General features: G+C 36.7%; 1 pseudogene; it reads right to left on the reverse strand.

Annotated features, from left to right (window-relative positions):
* Positions 1–3,361: 3,361 nt before the first annotated feature.
* LOC149243352 (putative protein S-acyltransferase 7 pseudogene) lies at positions 3,362–17,094 on the reverse strand (annotated as a pseudogene).
* Between the last annotated feature and the right edge of the window lie 4,071 nt (positions 17,095–21,165).

Consider the following 21,165-nt stretch of genomic DNA (forward strand, 5'->3'; position numbering starts at 1 on the left):
GCGCTGATGCTCATTCATAGGCTATTTCAGGACGGTAATCCAAGTTTTGAGCGGGAAGTTCCTCAGGGAATGAGGAGTGGTGCACTCCTGCTCAATCTGTCTGATTTTAGAGATGATTCACTCTCAAATGCTTGGGACTATTCCACATTTGTACGCACATATGCCCTGTATCTCGATGAGCGCATTGATTGCTCTATTTTGGGGAAATGATAGTTTGGTGTATATGTGATTGTTTGTTGAAGTAACGTGTATATTGATTGTTTGTTGAAGACGACATGGAGTGCGAAGGAAGATCAAATGATTGGGATCGGTCAAAATAAAGAATGCGTTCCATACAACGATGAAACTGTAGAGATGTGTCGTTCTCTTGGATTGTCTCCTAACATATCAGAATTTATCGATATGCTTTCCAAAGGGGGCACGGGCTAGGCATGTGTTGCATGCAAGTTTCAAAGGATAAAATGTTCTCCGGAGTGCCCACTAGCTCCATACTTTCCACCGGATCAGTCGAAGCAATTCCTCTATGCTCAGAAGCTGTTCGCTGTGAGCAACATTCTAAGGATCTTAAAACAAGTAGATGACAGCAAGAAGAGCGACGCAATGAAGTCCATAATCTACCAGGCACCTTAGAGAAAAGGACCCTGTACATGGCTGTTTTGGTATAATAGTCATGCTGCAAACCCGGATTGAGAGAAGAGCTGGAGCTTGTGAGAAGCAGCTGTGTTGAAATCGAGTCTGCGTTAAGAAGTGACCAGCGGAACAGTTAGTCAAAGGCGGTGGCATATATTTAAAATCCACATATTGCTATGTATTGTATTACTATGTGGTCGTGAGGTTTTAGACCTATATTGCGTGCGTGCGAAGTTTAAACCGCTTCCATTTAGGTTTGTGGGCCATAACCCACAGGCCCAGGTTCGAGATTTTACATGAAAAGGGATTTTGGGCTTACCCCAAGATCTCATTTTCATCATTAAGCAATGCCCTTTCCATCAACAAGGTTTATCCTACTTTGGGGGATTCTTCCTTTTGCATAAGTCGAGGCATTTCTGGCTTTGCCTCAGCCACATTCGCATTCCTCTGACTTGCTGGTTTATTATGAGAACAATCCCACGACACATGTCCCCATTCTCCACATGTGTAACACCAAATATCTCTTTCTCAGCCTCTTCCTCTAGGCGTAAATATTCCTCTATTAAAATATCCTCTTTATGGTGGTCTGCCACTTGAACTTCCTGCTTCTTGTTGATGTTGCTGAAACCTTGGTTTGCTAGTTCCTCTACCTCTTACTGAACTTCTCCCTTTATTCATGTGACTTTGTTTTCATAACATCTTCTCTTCTGCCTTCAAACGTGCTTGATAGGCATCTTCAATAGTCTTTAGACTCAGCAAGCTAATCTCATCCTGTATGTTGTATCTTAAGCCATTGATATATCTCACTACTTTCTCCATATCATCCTCTACATGTCCTACTCTAATACTCAATCAATAAAACTCTTATGTGTATTCTCTAACAGACATTACTTTTTGCCTTAAATTCTGTAATTGTTTGAAAAGATTTAATTGATAATCTTTTGGCATAAATTTAGCTTTCATTTTACTCACCATTATTTCCCATTACTTGATCTTGGACTTTCTTTTTCTCGTTCTAGATGTTTGTAGCTCATCCCACCAAATAGCTGCATGACCCTTCAATCTGGTAACTACAAACTTCACCTTCTTTTTGTCATCAACCTCTTCATAGTCAAAATATTTGTCCAGTGCATTGATCCAATCCATTAACTCTTCTGCATTGAGACTCCCTTCATACACAGGAATTTCCACCTTTGGTTTTCCACCTACTTTAGCCAACATCTTGATAACTTTGGTAGTTTCATTTTCCTCCTCTTCTTCTTCCTCAGAAGATGCTTCTGCAACACTTTCAACCCCTTCATCAGGTGCTCTCCTTTGCGCAGTCTCCATTGTGTCCATCCTTGTACGCATACTCCAAATCTCCTCCAGCAGAATTGCATTTGCTTCAGGTCTTCCTCGACCTATGCCAGCTCCTCTCCTTGGTGGCATGGTTACTGTAGTCAATTTAATCTCTGTGCTCTGATACCAAAAATGACGAAGATCACCAATTGAATAGAAACTGAACAATAATTGAACATCAGCCGACAATTGAACAGTGTCGCAATTGAACAACAATCCGTGATTGAACAACAGTCAGATTGAACAACGGTCCATATTTGAACAACAATCAGAGAACAACAATCTGTATTTGAACAATAGTCAGATTGAATAGCCGACTGGCAATTGAACAACATTTTCAGAATTGAACAACAAGTGCAACTGACCAACACTTCCCTCTACGTCATTGATCTCCTCTCCAGATCTAACGATCGCCAGTTATATCACATCGGGGGACTTGCGCAATGTTTACCCGCCTCATGGAGCCGATATGATTTATAAGCCTTGGCTTATAAAAGTTTGGGTCCGGGTTTTAGACTTAAATGCTGATTAATTCAAACCTCGATATCCCTTGGATAACAATATTCATTCAAATCCTACGACTAGTAGCTTTTCATTTAACACGCGGTTTAAACACAAGCTTAAGCCCATTGTTGACTATGACATCAATAGTTGAACTTTATATCAATGATTACGATTGCATACGAGACTTCAACCCGATCAAACCCTTCTATGATATTCTACCCCCGCTATTAAAAGTAGTGACTGTGATTAACCATAAACACCGAGATTAACCATTAGAACACGAAAAATAGAGAAAGTACTCAAATGTGCTTCAGAATGAAAATTCATAGAGTAAAACGAGAGTTTCCACTAGGATCACCCATAGATGCACATTAAAACAAATTCATTCAAAATAATAATAGTTACAGAGTCTCAACCCCTTGGCTTGATTACAACAAATTAACAGACCTCTATTTCAATCTCAAAACCCTCTCTATCACACAACTCTCACTTCTTGCTCAATCCTCAATCATCTTAGCAAATCCTTCTACATTACATTTTTTCCTTTTTATGAGTCGAATCCTACTCTAATTGTACGAACAACATAAGCTCTATTTTAAACAATCTAACAATCAAATCTCTTCTTTCGAGCTCCATTACACACCTACGCTAACAACTTATCCTTCAATCTAAAATAAGACAATTTCCTAACTATTACAATAATGAATTATAGATCATTTTCGAGAGATCTAATCCTCTCAATTAAAACTGAATTTCGACCACTCAGGTCAGTGAAATTCACTCTTTTAGCCACAACATGTGAACAAACCTTCACATTGTTGGCTAAGTCGAGATGCTCCTGCATCAATATAGTTGTCTACAACATGCATTTTTTAAACATGTCAACTTGCTAGAAATCATCGATTTCCTGAGGAGTGATGTCTCCACTAACTCAATTAGCTTCACTACTCCAGTAGCCAAGGCAAGAATATATAGTGTTATTTACCATCTCCCACTCTTACGGCCCCAACTAAAATGATTCAGATGTATTCCACCTCTTCCCTCTGCACTTTCCACAGTAAGTGTACAACTTGAATGAGGAAAAGAGTCCTCATAACCATATTTGTTTTCTAATCCACCATTGCTTTCATGTGCTTCAAAATATGCCAATGCTTCAACACCAATAGTTGGCCATGAAGGCTTATTACCTACTTTAAGGTCAATTCCTCCTTTTCCCATGTTAGGACTGAGAAAGTCCCCCCCTGAAGGAGGAGCAGAAGTATCTTGGAGTGTAGAATAATTTTATAAATTGGCTCAAAAATTATCCTTCAATAGTCGAATTTTTGTAAAACATATTTCTTTGAAATTATGTATTACTCCTTTGTTGTAAGGATTTTCTCTTCTATCATACCAATATCTGAAATTCTCCTATGTAGTATGATTTTTATTGATCAGATAGAGATGAAATAGTGTAATTCCACCAACAAACCAAACAGAAAAGAATGTGTATAGTATGAGCAGAATTGATGCATGTGATTTTGGCATAGCTGTTTGGTCAATTTAGTGTGATCTAAATTGCTATTTATAATGTCAACCCGGGGTTCGTAAACTGACGAAGTGAAGGGTACTATATGTACTAGATAACCATTTCCTTAGTCTTTTGTCGTTTTTAGTTCTTTTTTTAAGTTGTTTTTGGATTTATCTTTCCCTAATGTGAGATGATGAAAAGGTGATAAAACAAGTAAAATATGGATGATTATGGTGATCTCTAAGTGGTTTTTCAAAACTTAAAAGAAAGAAAGCTTTTAAATAACTGCAATGAAATCAATTCTTCAAAAGAAATAAAGACATCAAACAATGAACTATGACATCGGCCCAATATCTTTGTTGCTGAATGAAAATGAAAGTGAAATCTATACTAAATTCAATTAAAAGTAAGAACAACTAATCCACACTAGTTCAACTCTTCAACTCAATCTTCCTTGTGAAAAGATATCATGAAATATTAAGCAATGTGAAATCTAAAAGAAGTTAAACTGCTTAAAAGAGACTAATCACACTATTTTAACTTTCTTGACCTTTTGCCTTTCAGCTTAATTTACCCTGTGAGAAACAGTCATGAACAAGTCAAGCAATGTGAGATCTAAAGCAAACTAAATCAAGCTATAATGAGTGATATTCTGGTTCCTAATAAAGTTATTTGATTATGGAAAGGAACCGTTAACAGATGAATAGCATGATATCTAAGAGCAGAAAATAAATGTACAACTTAAGGAAATGACAGTACTGGAAATCAAACTTCAGAAAACAAGAGTCAGCAACAAAGACAAGATTATCTCGTATGCCAATAGTTATAAAAAGAAAAGGTGAAAAATTGCCCCGGGCTGCCTAAGAACACCTGCAAAAACACTGATCAGTTGTAACCATAAAAGAGCAGCAATGAAAATGTAAATCAACAGAAATCAAAAAGCTTTGTTATGTACAGCTAATATACATGTTGAAATAAAACACAACATTTAAACGACAACTGTACAGCTAATATACATGAACAGGAAAAGGTAATGCAAGAGTTAAAAGACAACTGTACAAGGCTTCAGTAAGCAGGGGCCCTCTGCCACTTCAAACGATTCAACGAACAGCTACAAGCTTAAGTTTAAACCAGTCTTCTCATATATTAAACAACAACGTAAAAGTGCAGTGGGGAAATACAACAGTATCGGATTACAATACCAAAAATATTAACACCAGAGATTAACTTTTACAGCGTTCATGGACGCATTATTTATAAGGAAAGAAAGCTAAACAGATTAACTAAATCTATGCTATTAACCACGCTGCCAGAGACACGTAAATCCTCTTCAGCCCGGATCTAGGTAACTGTCATCATGTTTATTAAATCTGAGAGGTATGGCTGTTGGATTCATGCTATTAGGATGTCTTCGTGGCTAAGGATTGTGCCACGTAGCTTCACGTGCTCAAAAACAGAGCTACGCAGAGCCGTGCCACTGCTGAACGCTTCCGTTGACTATCCTTTGCCCCTTGGTTGACCGCGGCCTTTTATGGCCGTGCTGGATGATCTGGAGGGACACCATCCATGTCCTCGACTCTTGTAACTTGCCCATGTGGCTCATTTCCTGAGAGGACACCTGTAGCATGGTGTTTGACAAAACGGCTACGGAATCCTGTGATGGCTGCAGAAACCTGGGTCAGCTGCGGAAACCTGTATCGGCTGCGGAAATTGAGAAGCTTCCGCAGCTGTCTGAGCAAAATTCTAAACCAAACAACAGTCATCAGCGTAGTTAGAAAACTATGTCAAAAGCTCGTTTTTAAACTAAAATACAATGATTTAATCAACTTGGTGGATAAAATGAGTGGAAAAGAAGGCTGAGAGGGTGTATGGGAAGGTGCAGGTTCGAGGCTCAACATACCCCCACTGTGAAGGTGTTGCATGTCCTCATGCAACCAAAACTTAGTTATTTTCCCTCAATCCATATGCTCTGAGGCTTCTGCAAGAACATCTAGCCCTCTTCTCTTTCTCTTTGATGCTAAAATGGTCCTTGGTTTCCTGACTAGACACTTGAACTTAAGATTAATCAATGCCCTGCTCAACTTTTTACACTTTTTCTTCAGCTTCCTGTTCTTCTTCTGCCACAGTCCTAAATGGAGCATAGTGTTATCATGGACAATCTTGTCTACCTTACTCTGCTCTTTGAGTGCTTCGTTTTCTTGTTTGATGTGCCTATTTAAGACTTCCAATTCAAACACTTCCTGTTTTAAAGACTGTACTTGTGCATCAAGTGGCAAGGTGGTGCTTGGTCCTGCAGCTGATTGTTCCAAGGACTCTAGGTAGTTATATGCTTCTTGCTGGATGGAATCTACCTCAGGTGTTTTTCTCGGCCTGAACTCAAATTCTGGTGAAGGAGGGCTGCTTTCTCTTTCCGGCCGAAAAGGGCTTTCCTCACGTGGAGGACTTGGCTCAATACTTGGTTGAGTTGGAGATTTCTCAAGTGTCTCTTTATCTAAATCAATAAAATGAGACTGTTTTTCTTTGGTTTTATTCCCCTTCCCTTTTAGCCTTGTGCTCCTTCTTAGGTAGGAACTAGTACTCTTCTCTTGTGCAGTCTATTTTCCTCTTTGCTTTTTCTTGGTTATGGCAGCAGCTTGAAGATCTATTAACCTCTCTAACAGAGGTTGATAATCTTCTTCTATGGATTGTTCAGGGGATGGATAGGTTTCTTGAATGGTTATCTTGCCTTTGTCCTTCTTCTGTTTCTTGTTTTTAGTTCCCTTCTCTTCTTCTTTCTGAACAGTTTCCTGAGTGTCTACTGTAGGAGAGTCTTGGGCTGTAATATTCTTTTCTTTCCTCCTACTTCTCTTTGGAATTTTTGGGGAACTGCTTGCAGAGGCTTCAGTCAGTTCTTGGAAGTGATTTCTTGTCAAAAACTTTTCCCAAGTATCCTTAGTGTTTTTCAACTGATCTTCAATAAGGATTTTTATGAACCCGTGATGATAAAGATGGGATTCAATACTACCTACGTGTTTTTGAACAGTAGAGCTCATTTTCTTCAAGCTTGATAACAGAAAATAAGGCAAGTTAAGGGTACAACCTTCCATGAAATTCATCATTATCCTGGCATGATACATGTACATGGTACCAAAACGACCCTCGCATGTGATAAATTTCTGGACAAGTAATAACAGAGTGGACCATTCTTCTTTTATTGCATGGACAGGGATTCCTTTGGTAAATACAGAGGTATCCATACCTGGGTTTTTGAGCATGATTTTCCATCCTTGATCGTCCACACTTCTGTTTTTGAACCACCTTTCGCCTTCTTGTGGGAGACTTGTTGCAGCTGCTATTGTGGCCTCGGTCACTGTAAATTTCAAGTCACCAACCTCCACTGTTTGTCCATTAAAGGACCTGGCAAAAGCTTTAGTCACTTCTTTATTATAGCCAGTGAACTTTTGAATGAATCTCAGCCACCTTGCTTTCTTCAACGACTCCTTCGTTTGAGGATAACCCTCCAGATACTTTGGTCCCTCCAGTTCAGCTCTTAGTAGTTTTCCTATTCTCGACTTTAAATTCCGACTGAGAATTCTACTGCGTATGAAGGTTCAGGAAAAAATGGGCTGATTACGGGATTCTTAGGGTAACTGGAGTAGCCGTAATCGGAGTTCAGGATGTATGTGGTGACTGGAGCCAGGGTTTGGAGCAAACTGTAGTGGATGCAGCAGGAATGGAGAACAGAGAATGGTATGAGTACCGAGGGAGTAAAGGGTAAGCAACAGTAACGAGTGCAACACCGAACGCATGCGGAAGTGAAGTGATAAATGGGCAGAATAACGACTAAGTCCTTTTGAATCGGATGTCTTGCGCACACGTCTCAGCAGACGACTGCGGAAATTATGGTGAAGGAGAGTCGTAGTTCAGTAGGTCACGTCTCAAAGTACGGCCAATAAATGGAAGAGCAATTCATAAATTTAGAATGATCATGGAACCGTTAGAAATGAATAGGGTGTGTGAAATGACGTCGGTGGAAGAGGAGTGGTATGGGGCTTGTCGAATCAAATCATTGCATTTAGTGGAACTTGCCATGGTTTAAATAACTATGCATAATAATGACATTGAATTGTTATTTGGTAGAGATTTTTGATCATACCTTTGGAAGTTTATCATTTCTTGATTAAGGCTTCTGACCCATGGTTGTTCTTTGATCTTGAAGATGCCCCATATCTTTGCTACACTTGGTGATGATGACACTAACCTTTGACTGTGACTTTTTTTTTGAAAACAGAGTGATGCTGGCTGCAGAATCGTTTCTGGCTGCGGAAACTGGTTCTAGCTGTGGAAACGGTTTCCAACTGCGGAAACTAAGACAACACCCCTTTAACTACACAAAGATAGTTAGAGAAGAACTAACTCAATAAAATAGTCCTAAGAGGGACTTTTATTGATGGAATGAAATGAAATGAGTGGAATGAGATGGAAATGGAGTGGAGTGAAGTGGAATGGAGATGAAAATGAGATGGAGGTGAAATGAAATGACAAGTGAAGTGGAGTGAAGATGGAAAGAGAGAGAGATTTTTTTTTGGAAAATATAGAGTGTCAGGTGCCCCTGATTTTCACTCTACATTTTCTGTATAAGACTGCCAATCTATGATTGGTTTTCAGCCTTCAGGCTTATACAATTTTTTTTTTTTTTTTTTTCAACTGAAAGAAACAAAGACTAGGCTGATGGAGGAGAAGGATTCTTCTCCACCAGCCTCATTGCAGAATTTTCTTGAAACATTTTGACAAAGTCCTCTTTTGAGAGTGGCTTATGATAAATTTTCAATCGGTGGCCATTCACAATGAGAGGAGTTTGAAACTCATCAATAGTCTTGATTTGAACTGCTCCATTGCTAAAGACTTCGTCAATCTCATATGGTCCAAGCCAATGAGTCTGAAATTTTCCTTTGAAGTTTTTAAACTTGGAATCAAATAGTAACGCCCAATCTCCCTTTTGAAACTTTCTCTCTTTGATATATCTGTCATGTCACTTAGTTCTTTGGTGCTGAACTAGATCAGTCCTTAAAATTGCATCTTGTCCTATTTCATCTAGCTCATTCAGCTGCTCCATTCTGTGCTTTTGGGCTTCTGATAGATTCATCCCCAACTGAACTGCCATCTTGAAACTCAATGGGGAGCAAGACTTCTTTCCCATAAACAAGTTCATAGGGAGAATGTCCTGTTGTGTTCCTCCATGTAGTTCTGTAGGCCCATAAGGCTTCAGGAAGCCTTTCTGCCCAATCTCTTCTGTGGAGATGAACAGTTTTGGTGATGATGCTCTCAAGAACTTTGTTTGTAGATTCCACTTGACCATTTGCTTGCGGATGGTAAGGAGTAGATTTTCTATGCTTGATTTTGTATTCTTCCATCAGCTTCTCCATCAAGTTAGATGTAAATTGACTTCCCATCTGTCACAATTTCTCTTGGGACACCAAAACGAGTAAAAATATCCTCAAAAATAAATTGAACAACTGAATTTTCAGTGGCAGAAGGCAATGCCTTGGCTTCTACCCATTTAGTAACATAATCAGTGCAAACCAATATATACTTCTTTTGTCTAGATGGTGGATTAATAGGTCCAATGAAATCTAAAGCCCATTTTTCAAAGGGTTCGATGAATACCTGTGGCTGTAATGGCATTTCATTTGAAAGAGTTGGTCTCCCAACTCTTTGGCAGCTGTCACACCTTCTAACATATTGTTTTGCATCTTTGAAGAGAGAAGGCCAATAATATCCTAAAGAAAGGATTTTATAGGCCATCCTCTTGTCAGCAAAGTGTCCACCGCACGGTTCATCATGACATGCCTTAAGGATGTCAGGCATTTCATCTTCCCGAACACATCTTCTGATCACACAATCTAGCCCTGTTTTAAACAATTCATTAGAAATCCATGAATAATTTGAACTCTCCTGAATAATTTTCCTTTTCTCATTAGGAAATAAGTGTGGAGGTAGCTTCCTTGTAACCAAATAGTTAGCAATATCTGCATACCAAGGAGTTTTAGTAGTTACTGCAAACAAATATTCATCTGGAAACTTATCCTCTACAGGAGAATCTTCGTTAGTATTTTGGATTCTAGACAAGAAATCAGCTACTGTATTTTGTTTCCCTGGTCTATCTAACACAGTAATATTGAATTATTGTAAAAGTAAAAGCCATCTTGTAACTCTGCCATTAGTAACAGGTTTTTTCATGAGATATCTAATTGCAGAATGATCAGTATGGACAAAAGTTTCATAGCCAGTTATATAGTGTCTAAACTTGTTGATTGCATGAACAACAGCTAAGAACTCTTTTTCAGTCACAGTATAATTTAACTCAATAGGAGTCAAATTTTTACTAGTGTAGTAAATGGCATAAGGAACTAAATCCTTTTGACCCAACACAGCTCCTAGAGCTGTATCTGAAGCATCTGTAGAAATATGGAAAGGAAGTTTCCAATTTGGCCCTCTAAAAATGGGTGCTTCAGATATTCTTGTTTTCAAAGTTTCAAATGCAGATTGACAGTCAGGATCCCACTTGAATTCACAGTCTTTTGTAAGTAATTTGAAGAGTGGAGATGCTATTCTGGTGAAGTTTTCAATAAACCTTCTATAATATCCAGTAAATCCAAGAAAACTTCTAACATCTTTTTGACAATTTGGAATATGTAACTTGGAGATGACTTCAACTTTTGATCTATCAACTTTAATCCCATCTCCTGAAATATGATGTCCTAAAACAATCCCTTCAGTAAACATCATAAAACATTTTTCATGACTTAATGAAAGATTTGTTTCTTTACATCTTATAAGGACTTTTTCCAAATTTCTAATGCCTCTTCAAATGAATTACCATAAACTGTAAAATCATCCATATAGACCTCTACACAATCATGAATTAGATCAGAAAAGATTCCTAGTACTGCCCTTTGAAATGTTGCGGGTGCATTACATAATCCAAAAGGAAGTACTCGGTAAGCAAAAGTTCCCCATGGACAGGTAAATGTGGTCTTGTCCTGATCTTCAGGTGCTACCTGAATCTGATTGTATCCACTAAAACCATCCAAGAATGAGAAATACTTTTTTCCTGCTAAAGTATCTAATACTTGATCAATAAAGGGTAAAGGAAAGTGATCCTTCAAAGTTGCTTTGTTCAATTCCCTGTAATCAATGCAAACCCTCCATTTACCATTCTTTTTAGGTACTATAACCAAAGGAGAAACCCACCGGCTATCTGAAATGGGGTAAATGAAGTTTACATTAAGTAACTTTTGGAGCTCTTCTTTCACTATCTCCCTAAGGTTTGGATTCATCCTTCTTTGAGGTTGTCTGATTGGTTTACTGTTTTCCTCAATGTAGATGTGATGAATGCAAGTCTTAGGATCAATACCTTTCATATCAGTATACTCCCATGCAAATGCAGTAGAATGTTTTTGCAAGATTTTGGTTAGCTCCTCCTGTTGTGATTTTTCCAAGTTTCTGTTGATATTCAATGTTTTTCCTGGAAAAATATCAATGGCAGAACTACCAAATTCTTCCATAGAGAAAAGAGACATTTGTCTAGATGATAGACACTCAATGTCAGAATCCAACTGAAATTGTGTGTGGCCATATTCTGAAGATGGTTCAAAGTTTTCTAATGTATTCATAATTTGACTATCTTCACTGATCTCAGAAATGGTAAAGACAGGTTGTATAGTATCTTCATCATCAACCCACTCATTATCTCCTATTTCTGTAATTGCTTTTGCTGGAGGATACAGATTGAACTTCTTTGTCGAATTACCATAAAAAATATACATATCCCCAGACCTACAACTTATGAAAGCATCAGCTGTGGCTAGCCAAGGTCTTCCTAAAATAAGAGGATGTCCTCCTAGATTACTCTTGGGAGTTAAAATCATGAAATCTACTGGATATTCCCAAGAGTCTAAGGAGACTGGAATGTCTTCTAATACACCATTTGGTTTAATAATTGATCGATCTGCAAGTTGCAATAAAGTAGGTGTAAAAAGAAGGTTAGGAAGTTTTAGCTGTTCCATAGTCTGTCTACTCATGATGTTTATAGCAGCCCCTAAATCAATCAAAGTATTTGGTATTTCTACCCAATTGATATGTGTTTTGACAATTGGACTACCGGGATCTACATATTTCTGCATAGTAATTTTTCCCATCATGATATCTGCAATTTTTCCTACCAGGTGGATTCTTCTGGTATCTCTTGGTTTCCTTCCTGGTCTTTTAAGAGTCAACTCCTTTATTGTTTTTGCTAGAATAGGAATCTCTTTAATGGCTTGTAACAAGGGAATCTTGATACAGACATTTTTCAATTCATCTAGAAAATTATAGTCAGGAAACCAAATTTGTTTTTCCACTCCTTTATCAATTTGTAATCTTTCAGGAAAAGGAGGTGTGGATAAAGATGCAGGTTGCTCAACTATGGGAGTTGTGGGGGTTAATTCTTTTTCTTTTTCTTTTTGAGTGTTTGGGTTTTGAAGAGACGCTTCAGAACCCTTATTGGCTTCAAGAGACTCTTCCTCAAATATGCTTTGCTTTGGAGCATTTATAGAAGGCTTATCTAAGACTCTACCTGATCTGAGTTGTACTTCATTGAGAGGAACAATCATATAGGTAGGAAATTGTTGACCTTCCATCATGTAAGCATTTTGAGGGTTTTTATTATTGGGGTTTGGCAATGGCTGAGAAGGAAGTTGATTTGACTTCTGTTGGAATGGAAGCAAGAGTTGAGAATTTGGATTCTGTTGAGAAGGTTGTTGTTGTGGAAATGGCAATGATAGTTGTGGATTTTGATTTGGAAGTTGTGGAGCTTGTTGGTTTTGAAAATATGGAGGATATTGGTAAAATTGAGCAAATCTCCCATAACGATTTTGCATACCTTGTACCCATGATTGAAAAGGATTTTGAGGTTGGGACCAAGGTTATTGCCAAGGATTCCAATTTGGTGAGGGTTGAAAATTCATAGAGTTGCTAAACCCTTGATTTTGTTGCCCCTGCCAAGGTCTCCTTGCAACAAAACAGAGAGATTCGATTGTATTTGGATCTTCTTGAAAGACAGCTTTGAGGCCAGGAATTGAAGGACAATCCTTGGTCTCATGATTCTCTGAACAAATTACACATGTTTCTACAACTTTTGCATCCAAGGGACATTCCCTTAGAGCATGTTTCTTCCTACACTTTGGGCAAAAGATGGCCAAAGCCTCAGCTTCTGCTTTCTGCTTATTGTGAATCTTAAGGGTGTCCAGTTGCTCACTAAGACTCCCTAAGATGTCAGTTTTGAATTCATCAAGCATGTTGCCAATCTCAGCCCTACTTACTGATCCAGTTGCAGATTTATTTGCTCTGATGAGAGAAGGATCTCTAGGCCCTTTTTGAGTTTTAGATTTCCCTCTTGAGAGATGGACACATAGCTCTGCTATATCATTGAGTGAAAGTTGAGATATATATCCCTTCCCCATCATGTTCAAAATATCTATCCATTCATCTCTAATGGCTTTTAATAGAAGGGCTTTCAAGGTCTCCTCATCTAAGTTACTCATTTTTGCTCTTTTCAGGTTGTATTGAAATCTTTCAAGTAAATCCTCCAAGTTTTCATCTTCTCTTTGCATCATTTTGAATACCTCATCCTTGTGATTGGTGGGCATACAATAGTCCAGGTACCTATCCAAAAATGTTTGTTTCATATCATTCCAAGACCTAATGGATTGAGTGAGTAATCCCATGAACCATTTCAAGGCTGCTCCTTTCAATGTTGAAGGAAACAGTTTGAGTTTTTGAGAGTCTTCCAAATAATCATAAGTTCAACACACGACTTCAAACTCAAATAGAAATGTTTCAGGGTCCTCATTCCTTAACCCATGGAAGTTTGGGAGGACAGATGGTGAGATGTTTTTCATTGTGGCTTGGGAGTCCTCATCGACTATAGGAAATCCGAATGAGTTATCTCCATCCCTATTTCCCCCAATGTTACCTCTACCTCCTCCATTGTTTCCTCCTCCTCCTCCTCCTCTACCTCTGCCTCTACCAAATCCAGTTGCTCCTTCCTCTGTCATGGTAGTTTCCTTGGAGACTTCAGAGTCTTCTGGTTCTTCTACTAAGGGTGAACGAGAAGGAATTTCTCCCTCTTCTTCTTCAGATGACTCTACTTCTTCAATTACAATTTGTCTCTCTGTAGAAGGAAAGAAAGGATCTCTTTCTAATTCAGATTCGATGGAAGGTGTGGGAGAGTCGACTCCTGCCTCTTGAATTCCAGGAATCCTAGGGCTAGGAGTGTAAGTTGGAGATGATGGAGGTGTCTCTTGTCTATTCCTTGAAGTAGATGGACTTGTAAAAATCGAACTCTTGGCTCTAGCTAAAAACCTTCCCCTAGAATCTCTTGCTCTATGCATGTCATTTTTTATTTTTCTTCAAGTCGGGCTAATAATTCTCTTTCTGATCTTCCAGGTCACTCTAGGTGCAAGAAGAGAGCATACTCAAGAAACTATTAAACCAATAACTTTCTCTTTTCCAGCTCCTCCAGATCACACTAAGTGCAAGAGGAGAGCATACTTTGAGAGGTTATCAATTTTCCTTCCTTGAAATTTTCTTGTTTTTTTTTTTAAGAATTTGGCTACCTAATTTCACTTCCCCGGCAACGGCGCCAAAATGTTTGGTCAATTTAGTGTGATCTAAATTGCTATTTATAATGTCAACCCGGGGTTCGTAAACTAACGAAGTGAAGTGAACTATATGTACTAGATAACCATTTCCTTAGTCTTTTGTCATTTTTAGTTCTTTCTTTAAGTTGTTTTTGGATTTATCTTTCCCTAATGTGAGATGATGAAAAGGTGATAAAACAAGTAAAATATGGATGATTATGGTGATCTCTAAGTGGTTTTTCAAAACTTAAAAGAAAGAAAGCTTTTAAATAACTACAATGAAATCAATTCTTCAAAAGAAATAAAGACATCAAACAATGAACTATGACATTGGCCCAGTATCTTTGTTGCTGAATGAAAATGAAAGTGAAATCTATACTAAATTCAATTAAAAGTAAGAACAACTAATCCACACTAGTTCAACTCTTCAACTCAATCTTCCTTGTGAAAAGATATCATGAAATATTAAGCAATGTGAAATCTAAAAGAAGTTAAACTGCTTAAAAGAGACTAATCACACTATTTTAACTTTCTTGACCTTTTGCCTTTCAGCTTAATTTACCCTGTGAGAAACAGTCATGAACAAGTCAAGCAATGTGAGATCTAAAGCAAACTAAATCAAGCTATAATGAGTGATATTCTGGTTCCTAATAAAGTTATTTGATTATGGAAAGGAACCGTTAACAGATGAATAGCATGATATCTAAGAGCAGAAAATAAATGTACAACTTAAGGAAATGACAGTACTGGAAATCAAACTTCAGAAAACAAGAGTCAGCGACAAAGACAAGATGATCTCGTATGCCAATAGTTATAAAAAGAAAAGGTGAAAAATTGCCCCGGGCTGCCTAAGAACACCTGCAAAAACACTGATCAGTTGTAACCATAAAAGAGTAGCAATGAAAATGTAAATCAACAGAAATCAAAAAGCTTTGTTATGTACAGCTAATATACATGTTGAAATAAAACGCAGCATTTAAATGACAACTGTACAACTAATATACATGAACAGGAAAAAGTAATGCAAGAGTTAAAAGACAACTGTACAAGGCTTCAGTAAGCAGGGGCCCTCTGCCACTTCAACCGATTCAACGAACAACTACAAGCTTAAGTTTAAACCAGTCTTCTCATATATTAAACAGCAACGTAAAAGTGCAGTGGGGAAATACAACAGTATCGGATTACAATACCAAAAAGATTAACACCAGAGATTAACTTTTACAGCGTTCATGGATGCATTATTTATAAGGAAAGAAAGCTAAACAGATTAACTAAATCTATGCTATTAACCACGCTGCCAGAGACACGTAAATCCTCTTCAGCCCGGATCTAGGTAACTGTCATCATGTTTATTAAATCTGAGAGGTATGGCTGTTGGATTCACGCTATCAATATGTCTTCGTGGCTAAGGATTGTGCCACATAGCTTCACGTGCTCAAAAACAGAGCTACGCAGAGCCGTGCCACCGTTGAACACTTCCGTTGACTATCCTTTGCCCCTTGGTTGACCGCGGCCTTTTATGGCCGTGCTGGATGATCTGGAGGGACACGATCCATGTCCTCGACTCTTGTAACTTGCCCATGTGGCTCATTTCCTGAGAGGACACCTGTAGCATGGTGTTTGACAAAACGGCTGCGGAATCCTGTGCTGGCTGCAGAAACCTGGGTCAGCTGAGGAAACCTGTATCGGCTGCAGAAACTGAGAAGCTTCTGCAGCTGTCTGAGCAAAATTCTAAACCAAACAACAGTCATCAGCGTAGTTAGAAAACCATGTCAAAAGCTCGTTTTTAAACTAAAATACAATTATTTAATCAACTTGGTGGATAAAATGAGTGGAAAAGAAGGCTGAGAGGGTGTATGGGAAGGTGCAGGTTCGAGGCTCAACAATAGCTTTGCAGACTGTAACATCATCTACTACCATAATTTTCTTGATATATACCCACCAAAAGGAGAATACATAAACGCACATCAACGTTGTTGAAAAAACAAGTATAAAAAAGATTCACAAACACATCTTTTGTACGAGGTAATCGTTGATGTGAAGTCTAACCACCTATTGATTCTGGTGTGAAACTGGAAACATCATAACCTTCTTCAGGCTTAGGAGGGTGTGAATTTTGAGGGAGTATTCCAGGGTCTCTTCTGGATGTGAGAAGAAGAAAAACCAAAACATACATTGTGAATACCACTACAATGACCATTATGGATACTCTTGCATGATGTGAAAACTTGTCTAAAAGTTTTATTGCAACAAATACACAGAATATTGTTGCTGGAACGAGGATGAGAATGAATGTCAAAACGATTGACCTCACATCTAGCCCAAATTTAAACGTCCCAGTAAAGGAAAAGTTAATTTTTCCTTTCCAAGCTTGATACACTCTCTTCTCGCTGTCAGTTTCATCCATATTAGACCCCCCATGTCTGGAATCTGAGGAGGTAGATTTACATACATCTCTTCTGAAAGTCTTCTCTTTCACCCCCACATTAATTTCTTTCCTAAATAGGTCTGCAAGAAATCCTGGTTGTATGGGGTCAAACCCCAAATCATTGGCCACCTGAAAACTTGAACTAACGAGCTTCCGTTAAAAATAGTTCAAAGATTGAAAATCAATGTGGTTGGCCACCTGGAAACTAGAACTAACGACCTCCTTAAAAGCAACCCTTCATAAATAAACATTCTAAAAAAACTCTTTTTATTTACTATTCTAGAAGGAAAATATTTTAAACACCAATATCCTTTTAATGATTTATTAAATTCCAATTTTTTATATTTTATTTTTAATTATTGTTGTTTAGTTTACGGGCTTAATAATATTTGTAATACTACTCTTACAAAAGAAAAATTCTCGTAGGTACAGGTGTATTTGGAACAATGAGATAATAGTATCCAAACAAATCATTTGAATTTGTACACTACTTTAAGTGTAAAATTAATTGGCTTCAAATGGGATGATATATTGTTGCTAAAGTTGGATAAGTTGCTGAAACTAGGGGCTATTTTTGTCTATTTTTCACCTATAGCATATATGTAATGCCATGAGAAATCTTGTCAAATGCATGTGCTGGAATATTGCTTCAAACATAGATTAGATTATATTGTTATATGGTTTAAACCTCTCACAAATAGTTGTTTCTTGAAGAGAGATCGAGATACCAAACCACCTTTATGCAGTTTGGTCTTCCTATCATTAGAAGCTTGGTACCTTTGGCATTTAAAGAGTGTATTTAAAAGAAAAGAAAAAAATCTCTAGACTCCCTTGAATCTGTTTTCAAGAAATATGGAAAATTATCTTTTGTTTGGAAAGATAAGTTAGTTATTTGAAAGGCACTTTTAACTGATTTCCCACTATAAGATTTTCTAGTCATAAGAGATTATTTTCTCATTTTATTTATAAATTGCGTAGGAAAAGCAATTCAGGGTATTTTTTTATCAAGTTATATCTTTAAAAATATAAATGGCATGCATGAATATGATTCAATAGTGACTGCGCATATGATGAATCCATATATACTATCCACAATTCATGTCAAAAATCAGGGGGATCAGGTCATCTATGAATTTGTATTGTTTAAATATTCATTAAATTATTTGGATTGATTGAGATATGTTATAATATTATTATTAGATTGCAATTTATAGCCATCACGGAGCCGCCTAGACCTTGAATTTGCAATGAGATTTAAAATAAATATAGTATCAAAAATATACTAATCATGTGTAATATGAGGCCCAATTCTCCAAAGGGTTTTGAGTTTCAAAAATAAACTTCTCATTAATAATTAATAGGCTTAACTGTAGCCCGCAATGTTCAAAGTTTTTGGAAATTCTACATAAAACTAAAATTTAATGGCTTATAAGTTTTGGAAAACTAAATAAACTTGAAATACACTCTATCTTTGAAAAACTAAATAAACTTGAAATACACTCTATACTTGAGATACATATTTAAAAACACATTGCTCGAGATGGCAATGTTCCTCCTAAATGTGTCAAAGGTATTTGGTGTGGCGGGCTTCATTATTGTTGCAGCCAACACCTTTTCCTTTCTTCAAATTCACAGAAGGAAGTTGGCTCCATTTGAAAATCCAATTGATGAGTCAGAGGAGGTTTGTTATGAAAGGCTTTCTTCAAATTCACATAAGGAAGTTGGGTCCATTTGAAAATCCAATTGATGAGTCAGAGGAGGTTTGTTATGAAAGGTTAACCATTCATGGTATTTTTTAGTAGCTGCAAACCTATAGTCATTTCAAGTGTTTTAATATTTGAACAATTTATTTTATGCCAAAGCACTCATCCCATTTTTAACATTTTTTACCATGGCAATGGATGACGTTCCATTTCAATTGCTTCTTCTCTTCTAGAAGAAGATGCATGTCTCAAGTTTGCAGTGGACTATGGTGATTATCCAAAGGAAATAAAACTAGAGTGCAAAAATGGTAATCAAAGGAGATAAAACCTGAGCGCAAAGATGGTAATCAATTGATTTTGTTTGAAGCACAAACTGATTTGCATGTCAAAAGTAATATTGCCTGAAAGCATTTTCTCCATAGTCATTTGTTGGAGAAACATGGAAAGAGTGGCCCAATATCACAGTTGCCACTTTTATTATTGTAGACACAAGACATCCACTTAGAGACATTCTTGTGTGCCAACTGTTCCGCTTAGATCTCAATTTTTTCAACAAGGAGCAACGTATTTTGCATTATCCGATTAGGGCATTTTTTATGGATGGATGCCACATCACTACTTATGACCTTACGACTGGAGAGTACAATATGTACAAGAAACTTTCCCCAATGTTGTTTCTAAGCTGTAGAGGTTTGGGGGAAATGAACGGTATCCAAATCGCATGCTATACAATGAAAAGCCATATTTTATGGTTGTCTTTGAATTGTGTGATGCAACAAATGAGGTTGTTATATATCAAGACCTTATCAACTTGCAAGATGTTGGTGAAAAAGTGAACACTTTTACATGGCTAGATAGGGCTTTCATTGGCCCTATTGTTAATCAATATGCAATTCTCGATGATGATAAGACTTGGTTTACTTTGCATTTTGTGGAATTGAGTGCCAAAGATCCTACTATGGGAGGTACAAATGAGGCCAGGAGTAATGGAGAATTATATCCAAACTCATTTTTCGAGTCTGGTTCTATTAATGATCGAGCTCCATTGTAGTTTATCTTTGAAACTGATATATTCTTATTATGAACTGAAAGCTATTCAAATCAATGATATTTTAACAATATTTTACAAATTTTTAAACATTTGAGGTTATTTTTATTTTTATTATAAATTTTAAGAATATTTAAAAAAAATCAATTAATTATAAATTCACATATATGTTGAAGTCAGACTATTAACCATGCTGCTATTAATTAAATTTCTAGATATTTTCAAAATATATAGCTAACAAAGAGCAACCAAACATGGGATGTCAATTCTAAGTTAATTAAATAGGTCGTCCATATCGTACATAACATAATCGTCAACATAAATTTATTGCCATTTCTCATTTTCTTGATTCATAGAATATACAAACGATTATTCCAACTAGCATACCATCAATTGAACATTCATAATATCAATGAAACATAATCCTACTTCCATGGACAATCCTAATGATTATGTGGCATGAGATATATGACAACGATATAATGAACTCAAACATAATCCTACTGCCATGGATAATCCTAATGATTATGTGGCATGAGATATATGATGAGATATAATGAACTCAACTCATTGGTCGAAATTTTGATGCAGAAACGTGCACAGCGAGAAGATTTGCATAATGTACTCTTAAAGTAACACGATGTGATTTGAGGGCATGGGTAGTCTTGTTACAACACAATTAATTTCAACTCACAGTTGCTTGTGGTTAATGCTTAACAGTAAAGGTAAACGTTGCACAAGGAAATTGAGGAAAGTATGTGTAGTATAATTTATAGGCCTGAAATGACTTTTACTCAATCAAATCGAGGATGACGTGGCAATAATATTCTAAGGTTAATTGACGACAGGGGATATGCATGTGTAAATGAATACTATATTCACATATATGATATATATAAATATATTATTATATTTAGAAATATATATTTTTTAATACATTGCAATTAATAGATTAATAAAATATTATCAATATATCATCTATTTTATGATATAACCTATATTATATTTATATAGTTATTAGAGAGAAATAGTATAAGAAACCATATAACAAAGACATAATATAAGAAAGATGAGTTCAAAGCATCATTTTTTTTTCTTTTGGGGATTCCTCGGATAGATGTAATTTTTTGCTAATTTTTTCTATGTCTAGCATGTCAGAAATCTAAAATCTCTTATTATTAGAGTTTGTTATGTGTTTTTAGAGTTATGTTTGAATCAATTTTTCTCAGCAGTTTTTCTTAGTTTTCAGATCCTATATTATAAGGTTTTATTCTAAGATCCTATATTCTAATTTTTTGTTCGACTATATTATACTACTATATATATCTATATCTATATATATATAT

This window comes from Pinus tabuliformis, chromosome 8 (assembly GCF_031772625.1).
Source record: "Pinus tabuliformis cultivar Carrire ecotype Pingquan chromosome 8, CPIR1, whole genome shotgun sequence".
Taxonomy (NCBI): domain Eukaryota; kingdom Viridiplantae; phylum Streptophyta; class Pinopsida; order Pinales; family Pinaceae; genus Pinus; species Pinus tabuliformis.